The 27,821-nt window shown below is 50.3% G+C and overlaps 1 protein-coding gene across 3 annotated transcripts in view; it reads right to left on the bottom strand.

Annotated features, from left to right (window-relative positions):
- KCNK13 (potassium two pore domain channel subfamily K member 13) overlaps positions 1–27,821 on the bottom strand; it is a 105,311-nt gene that overhangs the window by 32,622 nt on the left and 44,868 nt on the right. The window contains exon 1 of one of the 3 annotated variants that reach the window (XM_089322644.1): positions 5,797–6,178. The exons of the other annotated variants lie outside the window; for them this stretch is intronic. The gene's annotated coding sequence lies outside the window, so the exon portion shown is untranslated. Of the gene's footprint in view, positions 1–5,796; positions 6,179–27,821 lie in introns of those variants that run through there. 3 annotated transcript variants of the gene reach the window in all.

Below are 27,821 nucleotides of genomic sequence, written 5' to 3'. Positions count from 1 at the left end.
CATCCGCTTCCTTCTTTGGCTGGATAATTTACACATTGTTTTTCAAGCCGCAGTGTAGAGATTAGGATTCTGGGAAATCCTCTCTGCAATGGAGTGATTTTTCCTCATGATTTCCCACATCCACGCAGGTGTGTGATATGTACCCACCCCCTGTGGGCTGGAACTGTCTTAGTTGCCAATTCGACTTGTCTGTCTCACCACCTGCATCCAAGGTGGTTGGAGGGCTTGGTCAGCACGAAGCCTGGTGTACATTAAGGGCTTCTTCGCATTTGTGGAATCAGCTTGGAATCCTCCACCAGCCTCTGTCCACTCCCAGCTCTCCGAGTCCAACATGCAGTCAAATTCTTTCTCAAAAAGACCTCCCATTTCTTCGTTCCAGCACCACGGCCTTATGGGCCCCAAGGCTGAGGTCTTCAATCTCACCAGGCCTGCTCCCATCACCTCACTGCTGGTCCTCCAGTCGCAGCATCAGGGTGCAGGGTGCAGTCCCCTGAACTCATGCATCTCTCAGGGTCACATCACAGGGGCAGCATTTTCCCAGAGTATTGCAGCTGGGTATAAAATCCATCTCCTGTCTGTGACTGGGAGCTTCTGTGTGTTCGTGTTCTTTTTTATATAAAAAAATGATTTATTTGAAAAGCAGAGAGAGGGAGAGATAGAGAAAGATCTTCCACCTGCAGGTTCACTCCCAAAATGGCTGCCACAACTGGGGCAGGCTTAGGCTGAAGCCAGGAGCCAGGAGCCATGAGCCAGGAGCCAGGAATTCCATCCAGGTTTCTCACATGGGCATCAGGGACCCAAGGATTTGGACCATCCTCTGCTGCTTTCCCAGGCACCTTAGCGGGGAGCTGGATGGGAAGTGGAGCAGCCAGGACTTGAACCGGCACTCACACGAGATGCCCATGTTGCAGGCGGTGGCACCTGTGTGCTGGTTTTCATTTGCGAATCTCCAGTGTCTCACAAGCTGAGTGAAGGCAACCACGGCAGAGAGGATCTATGGGTTCCCGCAGCTCACAAAGGCCTCCGTGGCTCCCTGTTGCTCATACAAGGAAATAGAAATGTCTCAGCAGGGCTCCCCAGGTCTGCAGAATCTGTCTTTCCTGACGTCTGTGCCTCCTCCTGCTCCTGCCCACCACGCAGAAGATTTCGTGCCTCCAAGGGCACATGTCTCTCCACACCCCTGCAGCGCTGCCTGTGCGTGTCCCAGCTGCCACATCCCCTCCTGCCATTCAAGACCGAGCTCAGGGGCCACTCAGGTACTGACGACGGAGAGAACACTCCTCTCCCGGCCTTGGCAGCACCTGGCATCCACGTGAACCCATCTGTTCTCACTTGCTCTGGTCAAGAAAAGGCTCAAGGCCCCGGGCATAGAGAGAGGGCCTCGCTCAGGGCAGCCCCACGGCTCAGGGCGGCACCAGCAACGTGGAGAGTATTGGAGAGAGCACGCCTCAGTGACTCGAGTCTGTTTTATGAGATTAGGGCAAGGGTGGCAAGCACAGCCATAGCAAAAATAAGAGCTCCCAGGGACCGCCCTATGCATCTAAGCCACATGTGTGGGAAAGGCGGCATCACTCACCAGGAGAGAGAGGGGGGCTCATTGCTGGCACTGAAGCCATGGAATTCATAATCTACGCCTGCAGCAGAGAGTGAGCAAGATCATAATAAGATGGAATCAATCACTAAAGGTAAAGACATCGAGCTCTAAAGTTAGAGATAAACTGAACGTCAGGATCTCCTTGCCATATGGCTGGGAGACCTCTACCAACTACAGCACAATAGAATCGGAGGAATACATGGGGACAGCACTAACCACGTATCAGTTGCAAATACCTTACACATTAACAAAAGGCAAGGGACAATCTAAGCAACATTATCCACCACAAATAACGTATTTATGCCTTTCAAACATCGAGGGAATACAAACTGATGGGAAAAACATGACTTCTCCAGAATACAGCAAAGATGTGGACAGATATGTCTTAGAAAGGAAAGACAAAAGCTAAGAAATCATGAAATAATTAACTGTCACTTAGTTATCAAAGATGTAAATGGAAACCTTTTTGCTTATGAAATTGATGAAGTTTTTAAAATTTATTTATTTGAGAGGCATAGAGGCAGAGAAGGAAGGAGGGAGGGAGGGAGGGAGGGAAGGAGGGACACCAAGCTCCATTTGTTGATTCACTCCTGAAATGCCAGGCACGCAGTTGAGGTCTCCCATGTGGGTGGGCAGGGACCCAACTGCCTGAGCCGTCATCTGCTGCCTCCCACAGTGCACACTGAGGGGCAGCTGGAGTCAAGAGTGCAGCTGGAACTTGAACCCAGGTACTCTGATGTAGGAAGTAGGCATCCCAACCAGCTGCTTAGCCAGTAGGCCATATGCCCACCCCAGCTTGTTTGAGACACAGAGTGAGAACATCCTGCATCAACGGTTAACACCCCAAATGCCCTCAAGGGCTAGGCTGAACCAGGCCAGGGCTCCCACACAGTTGCCGGGAACCCAGTCCCGTGAGCCATCACTACTGCTTCCCAGGGTGCACACTGGCAAGAAACTGGAGGCAGGACTCAAACCAAGGCACTCAATAGGGGTGTGGGTGTCCCAAGAGGGGTTTTAACCACGGTGCCAAATGCCGACCTTTTTTTTAAGCATCATGATACTGCTAAGTGTGAATGATAGCACATTTCTAGACAACAATTCGGCAGCACATACACATCAAGTGCCTCAAATACACTCATTCCCCACCATCTTCAGAATCGGTTCTCAGGAAATGAGAAAATCAGACCGTGGTGTCAAACATTCAAAAATCTTAAAATGTCCGATGCACTATTATTCATAACAGGAAGTGAGAGGCGTAACCTGAGCAGCCCAGGCTGAGGGAACAGTAAACTGAGGGAGTACCAGCCTGCGCACCAGGGAGATGGCAATACTGTGTTCTCGGCAGAGGTTTTCACGAGTGAAGGAAGTACCTCCTTTCACATCATTATAAGCAAACATACAAGCTCAGTCAGGTAACAGTGTTTTTACAAGTGGCTCGATATGATAAAATACTAGCAGAGGTTGTTTCTGGGTGATGAGCTTTTGGGTGTCATTTTGTTTTCAGCGCCGAGATCCTCCTCATTTCCACAATGAATAGAGAGGCAGAAGGCCATTTACTTAAAAACGGATAAACTGAAAAACTCCCAGGACTTCTGCTCCTGACTGTGATGGGACAACAGGCCCGACGGCCCCTGCTGCCCACACCGCTGAGCCAAGGTACCGGTGTCTGCTCTACGGTTTGCAGACATCGGGCAGCAGAGAGCACACACAGAAGTAGCAGGTGCCACAGCAGCAGGGGAGGAATGGAAACGCACTATTTTATCTTAAACTATCAGAGAGGTGGCACAGTAATACTTGAGGGCAGACAGTGACAGGACAAACAGGTGTATTATAAACCACAGGCAACCCTTAAAATAAGACATCAAAGAGTTTTAGCGAGTAAGCCAACCAAGAAAGTAAAATGGAATCCTGGGTACACTCAGTTATTCCAAGAGAAGGCAGAATAAGAGGAAAAGGAGAGCAAACAATGGATAGGAGAGGGAGCAATCACAAAATGATAGATTTAAACCCTGTCATAGCAGTAAATGCATTCAATGTAAATCTTTAAACATCCAATTTGAAGGCACTGGTTGTCAGATTGTAAAGAAAACAACTCGATATCCAACTCTAAGCAGCCTAAAAGAAAGCTACTTTAAGTATAAAGACACAAAAGGGTTAGATGTAAAACCAAGACAAAAGATAGATCACATCAACACTAACCAATCAAGAATGGTTATATTCATAAAAGAGGAACTGAAGGTCAGAGCAAAGAACATTATCAGGGTACAGAAAATCATTTATAAGGAGATCTTCCACGATGGATAAATGGGCAGATTCAACAAGAGCACATAAAAAGTCCCACATGCTTGCGCACTGCATGACAGAACTCCAAAATACATGAAGCCAAGGCTGCTAGCACTGTGGAAGATGTCAACAATGACTTCTCAGTCGAGGTCTAACAAGCAGGCAGAGAATCAGCGAGGATACTGAAGACTCAAACGACACCAGCAACCAACGGGACATAATTAACATTTGTGGGCCATCCCACTCAACAGTAGCAAACTACACATTATTTTTGAGTGTGATGGAACCTTCACCAAGATAGATAATATTCTTAGCCATAAAACAAAACTCAATTTAAAAGCACTTGTCATAATTTGCATGTTGCTGACCACTGAGATTAGGCTTAAATTAGAAAACACCAAGAATTGCAGACACAAAATCCAAATTATTTGGAAATTAAACAACCCATGGACCAAAGAAATAAGTAGAAATTGGAAAATATTTTTAAATGAATGAAAAGCAATACAGGAAATTTAAAGCCTGCCATTTGCGTCCCAAAACAGTTCTCAGAAGGAAAATGCATAGCACTAAATGCTTAGACTAGAAAAGAGGAAAGGTATCAACTCAACTTTAGCTTCCACCTGAAATAACAAGGAAGAAACGCACATTAAACGCCAAGTATGGAGAACAAAGAACACAACTGGAATAGCTCCTCATCACTAGGAGATACCCAAGACGAGCTACAAAGAAGGAGAGAGGCTTCTTTCAGCTCACGGCTCCAGATCCCACTCCAAGCTCAGGCAGCTCCACTGGTTCCACGCCAGGGGCTGGCGCAGTCCCGGGGCAGCACAAGGCGTCACATGACCAGAGCAGGTGCACCAGGATTCGCAGGCGCTCCTCAGAGGCCCCACTTCCAGTAACCATCACTGGTTCCTGGGTTAGGTATCTCCCCTCTGTAGTACCATCAACATAGGACTTTGAGGACCAAGTCTTTAACGTGTGGGTCCTTGGGGACATTGAATATCCAAGCTAATATGCAAACTGTAGCACTCCAGCCCTGTCCCCAAAGGTTCTTGACCTCACAATGCAAAATGCATTCACTGCAGCCCCCTGAAATCTTACTATTTCAGCCTTGCTCAAAAGTCCGAAGCCTCCTCTGAGACACCAGGCTCCCTCCTCCAGCCGTGAGCCTGCAGAAGTCCAAAGTACGTGTTTTCAAGACACAGCGGTGGGACAGGTGCAGGGTAGATATCTCCATCCTGAAAGCGCGCAACAGCAAACAAAGGATTAACGAGGCCAAAGCAAGACCAAAACCCAGCAGGCGGAACGTGCAGTTTCAGAGCTCCCAGTCTGACACTGTGGGCGCACGGGCTGGGGGAGGCCCTGGCCCTACAGCGTTGCTGCTGACCGCTCCCGCTGCGGCCGGAATCCCGACTGGAAGCTCCGCTAGGCAGTGCTCTAGGGGGCGCTCTCTGCGCCGGCTCCGACCCCCACATTTCCACTTAGCGTTGCCCCCGCGGAGGCCCTCAGCAGGGGCAGGGCTCCAGGCCCCCATGGCTGTGCTGGTCTCTGCTCGCAGGGCTGCTGTCCGAGGCTGCCCGCGGCTCTCCCCAGCGGGCACCACACGTGGCTGGCACCACACGTGCTGGTCATTGTATCTTCCTGGGGTCTCCACCGCGGCTTCACTCCCACGGCTCCGCCAGGCCTCCTCAAAGGGGAGGGGGCACAACTCAGCCTGGCCTCCCGACCTCTGACCCTCTGCACACCTGCAAAACCAGTGCCCTTGGAGGACACCAGGTCTGCCACCAGCGCCAGTCACACCTGGGCCCCGCGAGCTGTGAGGGGCACTGAGCACAGGAAGCGGGATCCTGGGGCTCAGGAGCCGAGGAGGCCTTCACGCTCTTTCTCCCACTGTTTGCTCATTAACACCTGACTCTTACCTGCTCATCTTTAGCAAGCGATTTCCCCAGGGCGCACTCCCCTCCCCCACAGGCCTGTTCTTTGCTCCCTCTCTGGCCAGGCTGCGCATTTCCCATTCGACATCGTGGTCCTAGGGAGCTTCCATCAGAGCGACCAGCGACCATCCATCCATCCATTCCTAAGTGTCCTCCCTCCACCTCCCGGCGGGGACAGTCATTCTTGAGTGGTCCCTGGATCCGCGTCAACCCCAGGAGGGCGCCCTTACCTGCATACAGTCACCTGCCGCAAGTGTGCCCCCTAGAGGACTCAAGGCCGTTCCCTACACACCTTGCTCTTCTGCGACGGGAAGATACAAGGCCAGGTTCTACTGCACCTTGCAGTCGCTCACCACCGAGTGCTCCCACCTGTAAGCTTTCCACACCTGTTGTTTTCTCTCTGTTGCTTTTTTTTGTTTTTGAAGGGATCAGGATCTCTGGAGTTATCCAGGCCACTCTGTTTCTTGAACTTGAATTTTTCAAGGCAAACAGGGAATGGAGGTGGGGAAGCCAAAGACAACCTCCAGAGCTCTCTCCAGGAGACCTCAGCACTTCCCCAGCCCTAACCTGTCAGGGGCTGAGCTGACGCTTTGAGCACATTATCATGTGTGAATTCAACATAGAAGACCCCTTTAGAAAAATCAAAATACTGGCCGGCGCCGCAGCTCACTAGGCTAATCCTCCGCCTTGCAGCGCTGGCACACCGGGTTCTAGTCCGGGTCGGGGCGCCGGATTCTGTTCCGGTTGCCCCTCTTCCAGGCCAGCTCTCTGCTGTGGCCCGGGAGTGCAGTGGAGGATGGCCCCAGTAGTTGGGCCCTGCACCTGCATGGGAGACCAGGATAAGTACCTGCTCCTGCCATCGGATCAGTGCGGTGAGCCGGCCACGCCACACCAGCTGCGGCGGCCATTGGAGGGTGAACCAACAGCAAAAGGAAGACCTTTCTCTCTGTCTCTCTCTCTCTCACTGTCCACTCTGCCTGTCAAAAATTTTTTAAAAAAATCAAAATACTAAAACATGGGCATGTTTTATGTATGCATAGAACAATCTAGATGGGAGAGAGAAAACTCTCAACAGTAACTATTCTGGATTGGCAATGGGACTTTACACTCATATGTTTGGAATTGTAGAATTTTCTTGACAATGAGCACATATTTTCACTCTTACGAATGGAAAATAACAATAAAGCAATTTCCATCTTGGAACAAAATAGCATCGAATAAGAATCTGTAGAGAAAAAGCCAAATGAATTGTTTTGAATGTCAGGTTCTTTCACCCTGCATTTGACTACCTGTTAGAGGTGCAGGCAAGCTGGGAAATGACCCTGTGGGGCTGAGGTCAGAGGAGAGATGCCCCCGCCCAAGGAGCGGCCAGAACATCTCCTGGTTCCGCCATGGGAACCGCTCCAGTCTTCTCACTAAAAGCCCAGCCACTTGCCAGGCTCCCAGTGACATCAACCTCTCATTAGAAGCTCCAGGCTTTCCAAACGCACGAGCGTGTGCATAAGCAGCTCATTACTCCTGCGCCAAACCACTGAGGGCGACTATGAGTTCCGACATCGGCGGCTCCGCTGTGATCAACACACAGCTGGGAGTCAATTATGCGGTTCACATTTTTACAACTCGTTTACTTCCTCTGTGTTTAGCAAGAACTTCAACCGCTGACAGTTTTCCTTCCTTGTTCCCAATGGGTCATTTTTAAACAAGAGCAGCAGCGTGGGCCGCGGCGCAGAAAAGCTGCAGAAGGAGGCAGCGCCTGTGTTCTGTGCTGAGCTCGTCTCGAGCAGGAAATAGAAGTGGGGTTCTGCAGCCAGGGCCCCCACTGGGGCAAAGAGAGGAAACTGAAGGCCACGGGGGCAGGAGTCTGGCCACTTTCCGTGTGTGTTGATTTTGGCTCTCTTTAAATGAGCACAAACATGAGCAGATGAAGAGAAACACGAACCCGACAGTCACCGAGCAGCTCCACGTCCTGTGGGTAGTTCGCTCTATAACCTTTACTTTTTTCACTGTCTGGCTTGCAATGAGTGGCCCCTGCTTTGCTTTGCTTTTCTCTTTGGCTGCCCATCTTAGCCAGAGAAAGGGACATGTAGATGCTAATGGAAGCTACCTTGACTTTAAAAACCTTTCAGCACCCCCAAGTGGACAGGGTCGTGCATGAGCGAGGGGGCTGAAGCACCCTCCTCTCTCCCCAGGCTCTCTCCCCTCCTTGCATCCACTTTGCAGACTCATTCTGCATCCATTCCGGCCAGACATTGAGGACAGGGACCAGACGTTCCTCTCCAGAGCTCTCCTCGCATTTTAATCACACAATGCACTGAGCTGGGTCTATTACAGTGACCACCGCTGGTACTGATGGTTTTATTTTCGGTAAAACCTTGAACAGTTCAGGTTTTGCTAAAAAATTTTTTTTATTTATTTGACAGGTAGAGTTACAGACAGTGAGAGAGAGACAGAGAAAGGTCTTCCTTCTGTTGGTTCATTCCCCAAATGGCTGCTATAGCTGGAACTGCGCCGATCTGAAGCCAGGTGCTTCCTCCTGGTCTCCCATGCGGGTGCAGGGGCCCAAGCACCTGGACCATCCTCCACTGCCCTCCCGAGCCACAGCAGAGAGTTGGACTGGAAGAGGAGCAGCTGGGACTAGAACCTGGCACCCATATTGGATGCCGGTGCCGCAGGTGGAGGATTAACAAGTGAGCCACAACGCCGGTCCCAGGTTTCACTAAAATTTTAAAAAATCCCCCTACCCCAAGCTAACTAGCTGTTGTCCCTGCTCCACAGGTGCAGCCTCTTACGCCTTCTCTAAGGAGCTTCCCTCCTCACCTGGCTTTGGGATTCAATTGCCAACAGTCTCAGATTCCCTGCCCCCCGACACCTACCTCCATCGGAGGCCACCTGCCCTCAGTGTCCCCATGGCCTGTTCCCACTTGGAAGCGAGAAGAGGGGGACCAGGGAGACTACACAGTAGACCAGGGGCACGCACTCCGCAGGCTTTGCTCTGCAGGCAACGAGGGAACAGCAGGCTGGAGGCATGCAGCTTGCACAGCCAAGGGTCGGGCTTCCTCCACTTTGCACTGCTCTTGTCCTGTTCCAACTGCTCTCAGCCACATTCGGTCACTTTTCCTGACCCTCACAGCAACTGTGCTCTTGGACCACCTGCTTGCATTTCTGGACACCATCTGCTGGGCAGTGCACAGCATGGCTGGCCTGGCTTAGGCTTCCTTGGCCAGGTGTGGGCGTCTTGCAGATGGTGTGAGAGGGTGGCAGCTGGCTTGGGGTGTACCGTGGTGCTCCTAAGTCCCCGTTCAGGCACTTTGGAAACTTCTTTTATGCCCCCACAAACAATGCCAGGTCCTTAAAATCAGTCAGAAGTGAAAACTTGAGGAAGGGCATCTGACCTCGTGTTAAGCTACTGGTTGGGACACCTGCAACTCACATCAAAGTGCTTGGGTCTGAGTCCCAGCTCCACTCCCGATTCCAGCTTTGTTAACGCACAGCCCAGCAGGCAGCAGGCGATCGCTCAAGTAGTCGGATCCCTGGCGCCTGTGTGGGGGACCTAGATTGAGTTCCTGGGTCCTGGCTCCTGGCTTCAGCCTAGTCCAGCCCCAGCTATTGCAGGCATTTGGGGAATGAATCAGCGAATGGGAGCTCTGTCTGTCTCCTCTCTCTCTCTCTGCTTCTCAAATAAACAAATTAAGTAAAGGAGAAAAACGTAAACATGGAGTGAAAAACCTCCCTCTTCCAGAAGGGGTCACAGCATGACTCAAAGCTGGAAATCAGGCCAAGTGCCCGTGAGCTGCCCCACAAGGCCACACCCCCCTCCTGCCCAACCATGCTGCCGGAGCCACATCCCCTGGTCACACCGCAGGCCAGCTTCTCCCTCATGCCTGTCTGCGGGGCCACAGAAACCATCCACCATATGGGAGGAAGGTGGGGGAGGCCCCCACTGACACGGGGCGGTGGCCATCAGACATAAGACAATGGAAACTCAGTATCTTTATGTTTTGGCAATCTGGAAAATCACTCCGGTGGCATCCGTTATCAGCTGTGCAACGGTCGGAGACGCTGGTGAACCCGGCACCTCCCTTCCCTTGGCGCTCAGGGAGGTGGCAGCCAGATGTGGCCCAAGGAGCACGCTTCCCCTGGCCTTTGCCAAGAAGTCATCAAGGCTAGTTTTCTTTCGCGAAACCCACTGCCTTCTTATCTCTGTTTTCTTTTCCAATGAGCCTCAAGGGTGGGATTCTGCACAGGGTTCTGTTTTCATTAGAAGACCCGGGCAGCAGTGTGGAGGTGTGAGGCCCCCAGAGGAGCCACCAGGCTCGCTTCCTCTGTGTTTTTTGTAATGTGTGGTGTGCAGTGCCTGCAGGTGATGAGTGAGCCTTGGTGGTGGGGTCACGTCCACCACGAAGAGGCTGTGGTGAGCCCCCTGGGCAGCCCCATCAGCCAGGGGCGGGGGTTTGTTCATCATCGTACTTCATGTAACACATACTCACTGTAGGGGGTTCAGCAAGTGCACAAACGCAGAGAAAACAGAAAGCCCCCGATCTCAGCACCCAGAAGAGGGGCTGAGCACGTCTTGCTGAAGTTCATTTCCCATCAGCAGCATGGGAGACACGCAATGGAAAGGCACACGGGGTCTTCCGAATGCTGGTGGAAAGTGCACATTACGAAAACATGATGCATGTTGTAGGCTTCATCCTTCTACAAGCTTCATGAAGCATCCTCAAGGAGGATTAAACGAGATTATGACGTAAAGCACTTTAGCACCTGGTAAGACATTTTGCTCTTTCTCTTTCTCTCTGTGTCTACAAACATCATCTCATACATCTGGGGTTTTTCTTATGGACAAATGTAATTTTTCTTGCAATTCCCACCCACGTTCAATTTCAGTTGGGCTCTGATGAGGCTATATGTTCTGTAAACTATGAAGGAGAGACAGACAAACATTAAGAAAAGTTCAGAAGCGTTACAAGGAAATGGTGCTTAACTCCTACCCCTTGGACATGGGCTTGCGCATATTTTTCCGAAGGGCAACAATGTGTTTTTCCCAAATCACACCCACACAGGCTTGACAAGACAGCTGTCTGGGTGAGGGCTCAATGGCAACTGCAGAAAAGACAGGTACCCTGCTGCACAGTGACCCAGCAGAGCTGTCCGAGGACAGCAAGGGCCCCCACGAGGCTGCCGGTAATCAGAGTTTTGTCAAAGCAGCCCAGCGGAGCTGAGTCTTATAGGAGCAGCAGGGGGTTCTCAGGTGGACAGAAGGGAGAGAGGAAGCCAGAAGTGTGGACTCAGCTTCCCTGGGTCACATCCCAGCTCCCCTGCTGGCTAGCTCTGCACTCCTGGACATGGTCCTTAACTTCCTTGTTTTAAATAAGTTTTTTAAAAACCAACTTTATTGAGATATAGTCACACATCATACAAGTCACTTAGTTCAAGTGCCAGGTTCACCAGAGCTGGGGACATCCGTGGGGCTACGCAGCCACCTCCAAAGCAGAGCATTTCCGTCACTCCAGAAAGAAGCCCCGCACCTACAGCGTTTGTGGCACTCACAGAGCGCCCGTCCCAGCCCTGTCCGTGGCCCTAACAGAACACCCGAGACTGGGGAAGCCATCACGAGGAGAGGGAATGTCATGGACGGTTTTGGAGGCTGGGAAGTTCCAGATTGCTGGCAGAGTCCGGAGAGGGCCTTGTGCTGCTTTGATTCCTGGTGGAGAGCGCGAGGGGAACAAGCCGGTACATGTGAAAGTGACCAGGACACAAGGGGTGACCTCGCTTTCCAACAATCAGCTCCCCAGTAATGAACCCTGCCCCATGAGAGGGAGAACTCACCCAGTGCCGGGAGATGAAGTTAATCCCTTCACGGGTGTGTGTGTGCCTGTGTGTGTGTGTGTGTGTGCAGATCCTGCACGGCCCAGTTGCCTGTTACAGTCCCAATGCCTCTCAACACCACTACACGAGGGACAAACCACAGCAGGGCCCTCCCTCACACCAGGAGCTTTCCCTTTGCAAACCTTATGCACGAAGACCTCCGTAACCCTGCCAGGGAGACAGGAGGGACTCCGATTTGCAGTCAAGGAAACTGGGATGCAGGAAAGACCGAGTGACTTGTGCCTGTTCTCAGCCCAGGGCCTGGCAAGCGGAGCTGGCGGTCTGAGCCCAGACTGGCTGATGGAAGCTGACGCACGTTCCACCAGGCTCCAGTCTGCAACCCTGGGAGCAAAGCAACTGCGCCACCTCCTGCAGGAAGCGAGCTGTCTCCCTTCTTTACTTCCAACGCCCACTCTGCCTTGTTGCTGCTCTGGCAGGGGATGCACCCATCGTGGTCGTGGTCCTTGGCTGTTTGTGCTGCTCTGATGGGCTGTGAGAGACAGGGTCACTTGTAAAGAACAGGGATTTACTTCTTCCTGTTCTAGAGGTGGGAAAGTCCAAGATCAAGGGCCCCAGCTGGCAAGGTCTTTGTGCTAGGTTTTCCAAGGCAGAAGGCAGAGGGCCAGAAAGCTAGCAATAGCAAGACGGAGCCAAACTCACTGGTATAAAAAGTTCGTCCTCGTGAGACCACACGAATGCATTCATGAGGACAGCACCTTCAGGCTCCAATCACCTCTAAAAGGCCCCACCTCTTGGGCTGGTGCCACAGCTCACTTGGCTAATCCTCCGCCTCCAGCGCGGGCACCCCGGGTTCTAGTCCTAGGGGGATTCTGTCCCGGTTGCTCCTCTTCCAGTCCAGCTCTCTGGACTGTTGGCCCGGGAGTGCAGTGGAGGATGGCTCAGGTCCTTGGGCCCTGCACCTGCATGGGAGACCAGGAGGAAGCACCTGGCTCCTGGCTTCAGATCAGCGCAGCGCACCAGCCATAGCGGCCACTTGGGGGGTGAACCAACAGAAAAAGGAAGACCTTTCTCTCTGTCTCTCTCACTGTCTAACTCTGCCTATCAAATAAATAAATAAATAAAATAAAAAGGCCCCGCATCTCAAGACTGGGGATCAAGTTTCCGACACATGAACTCCAGGTGTGTGCACGCGCATGGCCCAAATGCCCTTTCATTGAGTGTGGGGGAGGCTGAATCCGGAGAGGCCTAGAGGAAACTTCCTGAGCCTGCCTCGAATTTGAAAACCTGTCTTTAAGTTTCAAATCCCTGGTGGCAAACACCCCAGCCCCAGGGCGCTTTTGCCTAATGATCATTAAGGTGGTATAATACCTCTTTTGCATCACATCACCCCACCCCTTGCCTGCATCCGCTCTGAACCACAGCTATATAAGCACCTCCCTTTTACAATAAAGTGAGATCCTGCTTTGACTGGGCTCCCCACCGCGTCTGATTGTCCCCCGGGGTTCAGGGAGGCTGAGTGGCGGGTGGCGCACTTCCCCTCCTCAGCCAAGGCAAGCTGCGGGTAGCCTGCTGCTGACGGCTTCAGGATCTCTCTGGGGACACCTCTGGTGTGTTGTGGGTACTTGAAGCGGACCTAGGTGACTACCCACCTGGCACCTTCCCTGATGTGGGCAAATCAGGTTCTGTTAAATTCATGTGGATTCCTTACTGTTTGCTTTCCCTGGAGAAGTCTGCTGGAGTCAGTTCTTTCGCTTGCTAATCTCCAGAAAACACACCAGATCGTGCGCAGTTCCCTCTACTGCTTCAGATGCTGGGTAAAGCACCCATCCTTTTCCTCCACACCCCCAGTCACACGGAGTGCAGAGAAAGGAGACGAGTACCACGAGATGAACACTCCCATCCTGAGAAACAAACTGCCACAGCACGCAGGAAATAACTGAGCGTCATCTAGAACGTGGAGCGGCGCACACTGTATCCCGGTCAGCCCAGCCCTCGGGGTGGACCCAAAGTGGGTCCAGCAGCGTCAGCACCACGTGGAAACATCAGAAGTGCAAAATCCTGGCTCCACCCAGACCTACGGAACCAGAGGCCCCGCGACAGGGCCCAGCACCCTGCCTTCTCTCCAGGGACCTCGGATGCAGGCCCACACCTAGAATCGCTGCACCAGCAAATGTTTATTCGTGTGTGCCAAGGAGACGTCCACCCAGAACGTTCAAGGTGGCATTGATTGTAAATGGCCCTAACCTGGAAAACAATGCCCAAATCAGGAGAGTCACTAAGGAAACTGTAATAGTCACACAATCCCACACTATATGGAAGTCAAACAAATGCACTCCGGCCACACACAATGTAGATTAATCTTAGAAACCTAATTCTGGGGCTAAAAAGAAAGCTACTGTTGACTATATTCTATACGATGCTTCTTTCGCCAACCTCAAAGCCAAAACCAGAATAATCTATCGCTCACGGCTGTGTTCTTGTGCGATAAAAGTTTTGAAAGACCAGAGGGACGGACAACGACACGGTTCACAGTTCGGGGTAGTGGTACCCCCTGGGGTAGGTGGGGGGGGGGGAGACACACACGTAGGGTCCGGACAGTGGCTGTCCATCAGTAGGATTTGTAACTTACAGCCATGCCACACTGATTTTCTGCATGTGTCAAATATGAAGTGTTTTAAAAATGGGAATGGGGATGAAATCTGCCAAGTATCGCACTATGGCTTGGTTAGGAGAATCATGTTCAGAAAATTGCTAAGAGAATGTTCCAGAAAATTCTCCTTTTTTTTAAATTTTTTTTTTTTTTTTTTTTTTTTTTGGACAGGCAGAGTAGACAGTGAGAGAGAGAGAGAGAGAGAGAGAGAGAAAGGTCTTCCTTTGCCGTTGGTTCACCCTCCAATGGCTGCCGCGGCCGGCGCACTGCGCTGATCTGATGGCAGGAGCCAGGTACTTCTCCTGGTCTCCCATGGGGTGCAGGGCCCAAGCACCTGGGCCATCCTCCACTGCACTCCCTGGCCACAGCAGAGAGCTGGCCTGGAAGAGGGGCAACCGGGACAGAATCCGGCGCCCCAACCGGAACTAGAACCCGGCGTGCTGGTGCCTCAAGGCGGAGGATTAGCCTAGTGAGCCACGGCGCCAGCTCTAGAAAATTCTCAAGAGTAGAATCAGCTGAGAAGGGACTGTGGCTCAGGAACTGGAGGAACCTAGGGCTCCCCGACGTGGCCTCCACAGCGGTGACGTGCTCAGTGCTGCTCTTTTCCCACCCTTTGTTTGGGTCACTCATTCACTGGACACTTGCTGCATTGTGTGTATAATGGATTTTTTTGGCTTCTGAAGATCTATTCTGAGTTTTCATAAACTTCTATAAAGTGCTCCACCACAGGAAGTCCACCATGGCAATGAGCCGGCAGGTAGTGAGGAGCCAAGGGGGGAGCTGGCCTGGGAGTCCCGGGCCTGCGTAAAGAGGACCCTGAAACATCCAGGTGTTTCTACTCCTTACAATTCTTTTTTTTTAAACCACAAGTTGCATCTACATAGGAGTGAAAGTAATTGCTATTTGGGAAATGTTAAATTTTCCCTGAGTGAACAATCAAGTTTCATTCAAACACAAAGTACTTAGGCTCCTTCCAAAGCCCTCAACTATTTGTGCCCAGCCTAACATTAAAGGTGAGAAAAAGGGGCCGGTGCTGTGGCACAGAAGGCTAAGCCTGTGCCTGGGGCACCAGCATCCCATATGGCAGGTGGGTCATGTCCCGGCTGCTCCTCTTCCAATCCAGCTCTCTGCTGTGGCCTGGGAGAGCAGCAGAAGATGGTCCAAGTCCTTGGGCCTCTGCACCTACATGAGAGACTGGAAGAAGCTCCTGGCTCCTGGCTTTAGACTGGCGCAGCTCCGGCCATTGCGGCCATCTGGGGAGTGAACCAGCGGATGGAAGACCTTTCTGTCTGTCTGTCTCTCTGTCTGTAACTCTGCCTCTCAAATAAATAAATAAATAAATAAAATCTTAAAAAAAAATAAAGATGAAAAAAGGGGCTAGTGTGTCGTAGTGGGTAAAGCTGCTACCTGCAACGCCAGCATCCCATATGGGCACTGGTTTGAGACCCGGCTCCTCCACTTCTGATCCAGCTCCCTGCCAATGGCCTAGGAAAGCAGTAGAAGATGGCCCAAGTGCTTGGGTTCCTGCCACCCATGTGGGAGACCTGGAAGAGGCTCCTGGCTCCAGCTGGGTCAGCCCTAGCCATGTGACCATTTGGGGAGTGAACTAGTGGATGGGAGATTCTCTCTCTGTCCTCTCTCTGTTACTCTGCCTTTCATATAAATAAATAAATCTTTAAAAAAGAAGAAGATGAGAGACGTGATTCCTGTCCTTCCTGTAGGGACCAGAGGGTAGGGTGCCTATTTTTATTTCCAGGTGCAGACGATGTAACACTTCTTCCCAGCCCTCGGGTGCAAAGCTCTTCTAAGTGGTCACTTGTGACATGGGCTGGAGTTGGGAGTCCTACAGCTCCAGGGCTGAGCCAGGTCGGCTTTCCGCTTGGGCAACTACCAGTGCTGCATCTGCCTTCTACAGTGGTGCCTACCTTTCCCTACTCCTCCCAAATGCATTTACAATGGGCAACAGAAGGCACTTTGTCAATGAAACATACTCTCTGGACATTAAGTAGCTTTAGGAAACTATGATGAGTGAACTGGATGTGTGTTTAGCCGTGAAGCCAGTGTACAAACCAGCTGCTGGACGGTGAGAGCTTTTCCCTTTAAACTATGGGCAGAACAAAGGTTCCCAGTCCCAGACCCATGCCCCCGGAGCACATCCCTCCAGGAAATACAGAAGGGTGCTTCTTCCTCTGTAGGACACATACGGCCCTAGGGAAGAAACATCTCTGTGGGTCTGTGACACTTTTTCAGGCTTGTCTTGTCTGTGATGACCTTGACAGGTTTGTAGTGTACTGGTTGGGTATTTTGTAGGGTTCCTGGCTCCTGGGTCTAGTTTGGCCCATCCTTGGATGCTGTGGGAGCCCCCATCTGCTGGGGGGTCTGTTCCCTGCCTCTCCTGTAAAATGATTGAAATATATATATATATATATATATATATTTACATATATATGCAGCAATGGTGGGTGGAGAACGCTCCATGCTTTTAATCTCTTCTGTCTTCTTCTATCGCATTTCTCTAACCTCTGCCAGAAAAGATCCTCTGCTTTGAAGACATCCTGGGATTCAACTGACGCCACCTGGATAATGTAGGACAATCGCCCTACTCCCAGGTTCCAGGGAGGGGTATCTTTGGCCGGAGGGCTCGGGGACACTCTCTGGTCTATGACCCCAGCACATTGTCTCGTAGATCCTCAGCATTCAGCTAGGAACTAAATGATGAATGAAAGAGCAGAAGAATCCTAGTGCCCAGTGCCCATGAACAGGAGACGTGCAATCCAGCTGCCCCTCTCAGACTGCCTACTGACAGACACTCTAAAATGTCTGCTGGACAGAAAGCGTCACTTTCAGGATAATGAAAGCTACTCAGGTCTGTCTGCAGCGTTTCAGCTAAAAAATGTTCTTGGTTGTGGAGCAGGATACAGTCTGTTTTATGAAAGTAATTTAAGGGGGCTGGTGCTGTGGCTAATGTCACAGTGGGTAAGGCCGCTGCCTGCAGTGCTGGCATCCCATGTGGGCACCAGTTCGAGTCCTGGCTGCTCCACTTCCAATCCAGCTTTCTGCTATGGCCTGGGATAGCAGTAGAAGATGGCCCAAGTCCTTGGGCCCCTGCACCCACGTGGGAGACCTAGAAGAGACTGCCTGGCTCCTGGCTTTGGATTGGCGCAGCTCTGAGAGTTGTGGCCAATTGGGGATGGTCTCTCTCTCTCTCTCTCTCTCTCTCTCTCTCTCTCTGCCTCCCCTTCTCTCTCAGTGTAACTCTTTCAAATAAATAAGTAAATCTTTAAAAACAAATGAAACAAACAAAAAACATCTACATTAGGGCTCTCCACAGACCAATTACATTAGCATCTCTGGGCCATTGCTATTTGTTACAAATCCCAAGTGATTCTAAAGAGCCGCTGCTTTTAACTGGCCACACTTCATAACTGAGGACTTGCAACCTTTCTGATTCCACTGCCTTCTGCTACAGGGCAAACTGTGCTCCTTCCTAATCTGTTCAAGTTCAGCCCCCTTCCCAGGACCTACAACCGTGGCTGTACTTGGAGATTGAGTTGAAATGGGCCCTAGGAGAGGTTCCCGATCCAACATGGCTGGTGTCGTTATAGGAAGAGATGAGGATGAAGACGTGCACACAGCAGCCCACGTGGGGACACGGCAGGGAGGCAGCGGTCTGCAGGCCAAGGAGCGAGGCCTCAGCAGAGACCAACCGTGCCGACAGCCTGATCGCAAACGCCCGGCCTGCAGCACGATGAGAAAACACTCAAAACTATGTTCCAGCCACGCTAGCACTCAGCTTCAGAATCTTCATCGGAAAACTGACACGACCCCAAGAGACCACCGAAGTGACAGGGCAGAACCAGCGTGGAGGGGAACCTGCTGAGACCTCCCGCAGCTGCCTGATCCTGACCCGCATAGGCGAGCTTGTTGGCTGTGGTTGGAAGAATGCACAGACTCACGGAACAAATCCACACAGACTCCTTCTTGCAGAAGTTCAGCTGTAGGGCTGGTGCTGTGGCTCAGCGGGTTAATGCCCTGGCCTGAAATACTGGCATCCCATGTGGATGCAGGCTCGAGACCCGGCTGCTCCACTTCTGATCCAGCTCTCTGCTATGACCTGGGATAGCAGTAGAAGATGGCCCAAGTCCTTGGGCCCCTGCACCTATGTGGGAGACCTGGAAGAAGCTCCTGGCTCCTGGCTTCGGATTGGTGCAGTTCCAGCCATTGTGGCTAACTGGGGAGTGAATCATTGGATGGAAGACCTCTCTCTCTCTCTTTCTCTCTCTCTGCCTCTTTCTCTCTCTCTCTGTAACTCTGACTTTCAAATAAATAAATAAATCTTAAAAAAAAAAAAGAAGTTCAGCTGTAGTTTTTTGAACTAGTTCTAACCTCATCTCCTCAAAGATACAGCTTCTCCCAGGTTTTAAATAGCATGTTCCAAACAAAACCCAACAATTTCATGCGTGATCCTTAAATATATATATATATATATATATATATATATATATGTGGGTACAAATCTTCTGGGAAGCAATGTCAAATTATGGGTGCAAAGTCTTTTAAATAGTCATATCCTGTTATCTAGAAATTTCACTTCTATTACTTAATTCTAAGGAAAATGTTAAATACAGAAATAGCTTTATTCCTAAATAGATTATTCATAGCATTCTATGTAAAGGAAAACTCAGTGACAATCTAAATCCCCATTAAGTAAGGGATAAATGAAATCTAGTATATGTCCATAGTAGACTATTGGGAAGTTATAAAATCGTGTGAAGTGTTTACATCATGGCACTGACTTAAGAAAAAGATACAAGAATCGGGGGCTGGTGCTGTCGGATGGCTCTGACCCAGCTCCCTGCTAATGCACCTGGGAAAACAGCAGCGGAGGGCCCCTGAACCCATGTAGGAGACCTGGAAGAAGTTCCTGTTCCTGGTTTTGGCCTGGCTCAGCCCAGACTTTGTAGCCATTTGGGGAGTGAACCAGCGGATGGAAGACCTCTCTCTCTCGCTTGCTCTCTCTCTCTTTCTCTCCCTCTCTCTCTGTAACTCTGCCTTTCAAATAATTTTTTTAAAGATGTATTTATTTGAAAGGCAGAGTTACAAAGAGGCAGAAGCAGAGAGAGAGAGAGAGAGAGAGAGAGAGAGAGAGAGAAAGGTCTTCTATCTGCTAGTTCATTCCAAATGGCCACAATGGCCAGAGCTGGGCCAATCCAAAGCCAGGAGCCAGAAGCTTCTTCCAGGTCTCCCTCGTGGGTGCAGAGGCCCCGGGTCTTGGGCCATCTTCTACTGCTTTCTCAGGTGCATTAGCAGGGAGCGAGATCAGAAGTGGAGCAGCCAGGACTCAAACCAGCACCCATATGGGATGCTGGGACGGCGGGTGGTGGCTTTACCTGCTATGCTACGACACCAGCCCATTAAGTAAATATTTAAAAAAAAAAAAAAAAAAGAACCTAACAGTTGATTTAATAGCAATTGCACGTAGAGTGATGGTTTTCAGCGGCTGGGGAGAGTGGGGGGACAGGGAAGGATGACCAATGGACTAACAGAGTTAGCTAGGAGAAGGAAGCTCTGCTCTACTGCACAGCAGGGTGACGACAGGTAACGATAACATACTGAGTTAAAGAAAAAGCTAGAAAACAGGAGTGTGAATGTTTTCACCATAAAAAAATTGATAAATGATTGAGGGGATAGATACATTCACCCTAACTGGGACATTACACAATGTATACATGTATCGAAGCAGCTCATGTTACCCCACACATGTATAATTTTCATGTATCAGTTAAAAATTAAAAATAAATAAAAAAGATAGAAAACACGTGCATTAAAAAATGCACAGTTTGTACTCAGCCTAGTGGCTGGGACACCCGTGTCCTGTGCTGTAGACCCCGATTCAAGTGCTGGCACTGGCTCCTGATGCCAGCTTCCTCTTCCTGGGAGGAGGCAGCGACAGCTCAAGTAACGGGACCCTTGCCACCCACGTGGAAGGCCTGGATTGTGTTCCTGGCACCTGGCTTTGACCCTGGCCCAGACTCGGCCACTGCTGGCACTAGAGGAGTGAATGAGCTTTCTCTGTGTCTCCACCTTTCAAAAACAATTTTTTTTTTTAAATGCAGAGATAAGGCTGAAAGGAAGTCCAAGAAAGCACCAATAAAGTGGAGGCCTTAGACAGCAGGACCATGAGTAGTCTCCCTCCTTCCTTTCAATTCTCTGAGCTCCTGACTTCTTTCTATAATGAGCACACGTTAGATTCATCATGGGAAGGAATAAGACAGAGTTAGTACGAAACAATCAACGATAAACAAACCAGCAGGCACCAGGAGGCCCTGCTTAGGAATCCAGCTATCCCTCAGAGTGCATGCAAATCCACGTGCCACTCCGCTAATGTCACAGCGCTGGCCCAGCCAGAGTGCTCCCAGAAGGCTTCCCTGGTGTGGGTGTAACACACGCCCTAAGGAAGTCCCAGTGCTCACGGGGAGGCAAAGGACGCGCCTGCCAAGTGCTGCGTCAGCAACTCCTGTCCTCTGCCCTGTAACACAACAGTCTCTTAATTAATGTAACAGAAGCCCGTCGATGGAAGGCAGCTCTGATAAGGCGCGTGTGTTATTCCCACAGTCTGCGCCTTGCTCTGCACGGCGGCCCCTGTTCACCCAGCTGTCTCCCTTGCCCTCACAGTCACACACGGCCCTTCACGGCCCATGGGTGACCGGTTCTGGGTCCCCCTGAAGTCAGTCTGTTTCTCCCCAAGGCCAAGGCCACCACCATCTCCCCCTCCACAGCTGCAAGATCTCGAGGGTACCGGAACCTCCGAGAACTTGCTGCACTCAGACGGCCACTTGGAAAAAATGGGATTTCCCAGTTTCCTTGCATTTGGCTGAGGCCAGACAACTCCAAGTACAGACGCGGCACGTCCTGGCTTATCTGTGGCCTCCCGACACCATCCCTACAAAGACGGGCTTCAGGGAGGACATGGAGGGCACGGTTTCCAGTGTGTGTGTGTGTGTGTGTTAATCCATTACAGTAGTCATGGGAAACTAATTCAAGTCCTGCCTGCTGACAGCTCAATTCTCTCCTCCCAGTTAGTAAGGCACTGGAAACCACACAGGGAGCTGCTGACCAAACAGAGCAGGGTCCCAGCGAGACAGGAGGACCAGTTCTGAGCTCGCCTGCACTCAGGGTAACTACAGTCGGCCATAATGTATTGTCTCAAGACAGAGGGTAAATTTCAAGTGCATCACAACAAAAACTGTCAGGTGAGAGGATGGATATGTTGGTTAGCTTGATTTACTCATTCTACATGTGTGGGATCTTCAAAACAGTTATGGGAAACACATATTATAGGGGCTGTTTCTGTGATACAGCAGGCTACAGCCCTGGCCTGCAGCGCTGGCATCCTATATGGGCGCTGGTTCTAGTCCCGGCTGCTCCACTTCCGATCCAGCTCTCTCCTGTGGCCTGGGAAAGCAGTAGAAGATGGCCCAAGTCATTGGGCCCCTGCACCCACGTGGGAGACCCACAAGAAGCTCCTGGCTCTTGGCTTTAGATCAGCTCAGCTCTGGGCGTTGCAGCCATTTGGAGAGTGAACCAGCGGATGGAAGACCTCTCTCTCTGGCTCTACCTGTGGGGAGCAATCCGGACTGGACTAAGTTACTGAAATTAAGACTTATTCTATGCATCTGCTCTCCCACAACATGGCGTTGGGAGAGAAGTAAACAGCTTCCGCACAGCTGCCTCCAGTTCAACTAATAAACTGTAGGACTTGCTCCTGATTGGAGAGCAGCGTACTCGACGTGTGGGCAGCCGAGTTGGGATTGGCGGAGGAGGACTATAAAGGAGGAGAGAGACGGCATGCACGGGGAACATCTATGGGGAACATCTAGCTGAAAGAACACCCGTGCAGCCCCCGAGACGAGCCGGCCGGCGGTGTGCCGCTCCCCTGCGGAAGTGGGGAATGCGGCCGGGGGGAACTGCCCTTCCACGGAGGTGGAAGGGATAGTAGCCAACCCGGGAAGAACCAGCAGCAAACCCGGGGAGGGCCGAGCAGACGAAAGAACAGCGCAGGGTCCTGTGTCGTTCCTCCACGAAGAGGGGGAGCGACATAATGGTGCCGTGACTCGGATATGAAGCCTAGGCAGGGCTTTGTGTCGTTCCTCCACGAAGAGGGGGAGCGACACTACCTCTCTCTGTAACTCTTTCAAATAAATAAAATTAAAAAAAATACATATTATGAAAAAACTATGCAACAGATTTCAAATGTTCTGCACCAAAACAAACTTTTTCAATCCATTTCCCATGAACTTTTGGAATACATACATCAGAACGTCACACTGTATTCAAGTGTAATACAATTATGACTTGTCAATTAAAAATTCAATTTAATGAATGATAAAGGATCTTCAGCTCTCTCTGTCTCTGCTCTCTCACTGTCTTCTGACCCTGGTTCCTCCAATGCCCCCTTAGATTTTGTTTTTTTTTTTTTGTTTGTTTGTTTTTTTTGTTTTTTTGTTTTTTTTTTTTTTGACAGGCAGAGTGGACAGTGAGAGAGAGAGACAGAGAGAAAGGTCTTCCTTTGCCGTTGGTTCACCCTCCAATGGCCGCCGCGGCCGGCGCACCGCGCTGATCCGATGGCAGGAGCCAGGAGCCAGGTGCTTTTCCTGGTCTCCCATGGGGTGCAGGGCCCAAGCACCTGGGCCATCCTCCACTGCACTCCCTGGCCACAGCAGAGAGCTGGCCTGGAAGAGGGGCAACCGGGACAGAATCCGGCGCCCCGACCGGGACTAGAACCCGGTGTGCCGGCGCCGCTAGGCGGAGGATTAGCCTAGTGAGCCGCGGCGCCGGCTGCCCCCTTAGATTTTGTGTTGTGATCAGGCCCAGCATGATCCAGGATCAAGTTCCCTTGTCTAGACCTGGACTTGATCACACCTGCACATTCTAGAGAATACTCCCTATGCTCGGGCACTCACAGGTGCTGGGATCAGGGTGTGGCTGCACTGAGGAGGGCTGTTCCTCTGCCTGCCAGTCAGTCAGTAACATTTTTTAAAAGAGATTTATTTATTCAAAAGGCAGAGTGACACAGAGAGGGAAACACACACACACACACACACACACACACACACAGATCTTCTATCTGCTGGTTCACTCCCCAGATGGCCACAATGGGCAGGGCTGGGCCAGGCTGAAGCCAGGAGCCAGGAGTCTCCTCCAGGTCTCCCACGTGTGTGCAGGGGCCTAAGCACTTGGCCATCTTCTTCCCTTCTCCCAGGCACATTAGCAGCGAGCTGGATCAGAAATAGTGCAACCAGGACTCAAACCGGTGCCCATATGGAATGCCGGCACTGCCTGCTACGCCATAATGCTGGCCCCAGTAAATATCATTTTTGGTCAAAATGCACATGTGATTTTTGTCATATAATTCATAGGCATTCAAATAACTGAGTAGCATTGTTAGACAAAACTTCTTGTATTTATTTGCATGTTTATATAAACAAATATTATACTGAAATAGAAAATAGGAATAGAATTTATTCTTTTTTTAAATTTATTTATTTGAAAGTCAGAGTTACAGAGAAGGAGAGACAGAGTGAGAGTGAGAGTGAGAGAGAGAGAGAGAGAGAGACATCTCTATCTGCTGATTCACTTCCCAGACGGCGACAATGCCGGTGCTGGGACAGGCTGAAGCCAGAGCCTCCCCTGGGTGTCCCATGCAGAGGGCAGGGGCCCAAGCAGCTGGGCCATCCTCTTCTGCTCCTCCCAGGCCACCAGCAGGGAGCTGGACTGGAAGTGATGCAGCCAGGACATGAACCCACGCCCACATGGGATGCCAGTGTCACAGGCAGTGGCAGCTTTACCCGCTAGGCCACAACACCAGCCCCTAGAATTTACTCTAAACTCAAATCTTTCTAGCAATAAATAACATTCATTCACTAGTAATCAGGAACAAACTAAAACATTCCATTAATTTCAATTCAAAATATATTTTCAATAAAATGTCACCTTTTATATTTAATAATATAAATTACCAAATTCCTTGTTCTATGGTTTTGAGCAGCTGTATACTATTTTTATTTAAGATTTATTTGAAAGGCAGAGTTACAGAGAAGCAGAGGCAGAGAGAGAGGTCTTCCCATCTGCTGGTTCACTTCCCAGATGGCCACAATGGCCAGAGCTTAGCCGATTCAAAGCCAGGAGCCTGGAGCTTTTTCCTGGTCTCCCACATGGGTGCAGGGGCTCAAGGACCTGGGCCATCTTCTACTACTTTCCCAGGCCACAGCAGAGAGCTGGATCAGAAGTGGAATAGCCAGGACTTGAACAGGTGTCCATATGGGATGCTGGCACTGCAGGCGGTGGCTTTTACCTGCTATGCCACAGTGCAGCCCTGCAACTGTAAGCTATTAATAATTCAAGAATATCTCAAGCAGGAAGAATGTTTTTAAAAATTTAGGCCTTATGATTACAGGAAAATAAAAAAAATTAAATTTCAATTTATATATACTTTTGGTTGTAGAAGAAGTATGATCAAGGAGAAACAAGTACAAAATATTTGCATGAGTATAAATCCCTGGAGAGGTGGAGTGGATACATAGGTTCTAAAAAATGGAACAATGAGAAATTTTTGACTGTAAAAATTTTCACATATTTTAAAAAATTGATAGGGGGTAGTAGGTATCAAATTATTATGGTATTTAAATTTCACTGGGTATATTTTAAAGAAATATATACTAGTTTTGTATTATTTTCTTGTTTAAACAATTATTTATTTGAAAAGATGGGGGGAGAGGCATTTCCTTTCTGCTGGCTAACTCCTCAAATGTCTGCAATAGTCGAGTCAAAACCCAGAGCCCAAAACTCAGTCCAGATCTCCCACGGAGGTGGCAGAGACCCAACTGCTTGAGCCATCACCTGGTACCTCCCAAGGCACACATTAGGAGGAAGCTGGAACTGGAAGTCGAGCTGGGACTTGACCCCAGGCACTTGATATGAGATGTTGACATTGGAAGCAGTATCTGGGCTGCTATGCCCGACTCCCTGAGTTTTGTTGTAAATATCAATATTTATAACATTCTTAAAAATCCATCTTTGCCAACTATTTTCATTCATCATGAGAATTCTAGATGTCAACTTGACAATGTGTGAATTTTCCAGTTGTTTTAGGAAGCCCAGGGACCAGACGTGTGAAGACCAGCTCCCTGGTCCGGAGACCAGCCCAGGCCCTGACAGAGGCTTTTGCTTGAACCGCTGTGCTGTAAAGTTTACTTGGGGCTTTGGTCAAAGAGATAGGTAGCTCAGCGGCCACATCAGCAGCCTAAAAACAGGAAGTTAAAAACTCCCAGAATCCCCTCTTCACCCACACACTCAGCTCTTCCTCTATTCTGCCCAGCCACAGGACTTCCCTGCAGCTAAGCAGGCCCCAAATCCTCACACTGGCTGTGAACGTGCAGTGACGGAGTGTCTGGTGGTGAGAAGAAGTTTCTTGTTTGGAAAAACAATTACTTATTTTATTTATTTGGGAAAGAGAGAAGAGAGAAGGGGAGTTTCAGCTGGTGCACTCCCCAAATGTCCAAGAGCCAGGAACTCCACCCAGGTCTCCCACAGGGTGGCAGGGACCCAACCACGTAAGCCATCAGTGCTGCCGCCCGGAGCGTGCACGGGTAGGAAGCTAGGATTAGGAGTGGAGCCAGGACTCAACCCACGGACTCTGATATGGGATGCAGGCGTCCCAAGTGATGTCGTAATTGCTTTGCCAGATGGTTCAGTCCCCAAGTCTTAAGTTGATGGTGCTAAGAGAATGGAAAGTTAATCCTTTTACGGTGTTTGTGGGTTCCTTGGTCACTGAGGGCATGCCCTTGCAAGGTAGTTCCCATGAGAGGGTTGGTTACAAAAGCTGAATTGGACCTGGCCACTCTCTCGGCTTCCTGGCTTGCCACACAGCCTTCCTCCACACATGCACCACCACTGCCATCCTCCGGTCTCACCAGGGGCTGGACCGTTGGTGCCTGTCTGATCGTGGACTGTGAACCTCTAAAACCGTGAGCCAAAAGAAACCTCCTCCTCTCATAGGTAGCTTACCTTAGGTATTTTGCTTTTTAGTAATGAAAATATAAAACATGGATAAAATAAATTCACATTATTAGAGATTATAACTGTCCCTTGGTATCTGGGGGCACTGGTTCCAGAGTTCTTCCTCAGCTTCCAGAATCCGTGGGTGCTCAAATCCCTTATATAAAACGGCGTAGTATTTGCACAGAACCTGTACAATCCTCTAATTTACTTCAAATAACCTCTAGATTATTTCTAATACCAAATACAGAGTAAATGCCATATAATCAGTACATAGATGTTTAGTACAGATGCAATCAAAAATATTTTTGGTCCAAGATTGGTTGAATCCACAGATGCAGAACCCCAAGGTATGGAGGGCCAAGTGTACTTGGTCATATTCACTTGAGCAGCACACACACATGCCCAACACACACATGGCCAACTCAACAATGGTGCATACACACACAATTACCCAACACACACACACGTGTCCAAGTCAACAATGGAGAATGCACACACAATTACCCAACACACACACACGTGTCCAAGTCAACAATGGAGAATACACACACAATTACCCAACACACACACACACACGTGTCCAAGTCAACAATGGTGCACACACATAATTACCCAACACACACACACACACGTGTCCAAGTCAACAATGGTGCACACACATAATTACCCAACACACACAAACACACATGTGTCCAAGTCAACAATGGTGTACACACACACAATTACCCAACACATACACCCAGGCAAACAATGACAATACAACTCAATCTGAAAATAGGTAAAAGTCCAACCTTGGTGCGGCAGTTAAGATGCCACTTGGAACACCTGCATCCCGTATCAGAGTGCCGGATCCAAGTCCCAGCTCCTCTTCCAATTTAGCTTATTGCTAATGTGCACCCTGGAAGGCAGAAGGTGATGGCTCAAGTACTTGCCTCCCTGCCATCCACATGGGAGACCCAGACTGAGTTCCCAGATCCTAGCTTTGGCTTGGCCCAGCCCTGGCTATCGTGGACATTTGGGGAGTGCACCAGCAAATAGAAGGTTGATTTCTCTCTCTCTCTCCCTCCCTCCCTCCCTCCCTCGCACCCGTTCTCTCTCTCTCTCTCTCTCTCTCTCTCTCTCTCTCTCTCTCTGTCCCAGCATAAAATATTTTTTAAGAGCAAGTAAAAGAGATGGGTCTGCCCAGGCCAGGCACTTGACGGCACCTGAAAGTCTTGGCTCTTACAGGAGTGGGGTGAGCCAGCGACTGCACACAGAAACACACAGAAGGTGAAGGAGCCCAGCGAGGTGGCTACCTGGTGCATACAGGGGGTGGTGCTCAACCAGCAACGAACTCCCCCAGGTCAGCCAGCACCACCTGTGTCCAGCAGCGAACCCAGCCCAGTGAGCTAAGCCCCGCTCCCCAGAAGGGTGATGACACACAAGGATGTCCAGAGAAGCAGGAGCATGCACTGCCTGGTGGTGGAGAGACAAA

The sequence above is a fragment of the Oryctolagus cuniculus genome, chromosome 20, assembly GCF_051225735.1.
Source record: "Oryctolagus cuniculus isolate XC-2025 breed Fujian yellow rabbit chromosome 20, ASM5122573v1, whole genome shotgun sequence".
Lineage (NCBI taxonomy): Eukaryota > Metazoa > Chordata > Mammalia > Lagomorpha > Leporidae > Oryctolagus > Oryctolagus cuniculus.
Note: the sequence above shows the minus strand (reverse complement) of the source record. Positions and strands in the feature narration are given on the sequence as shown.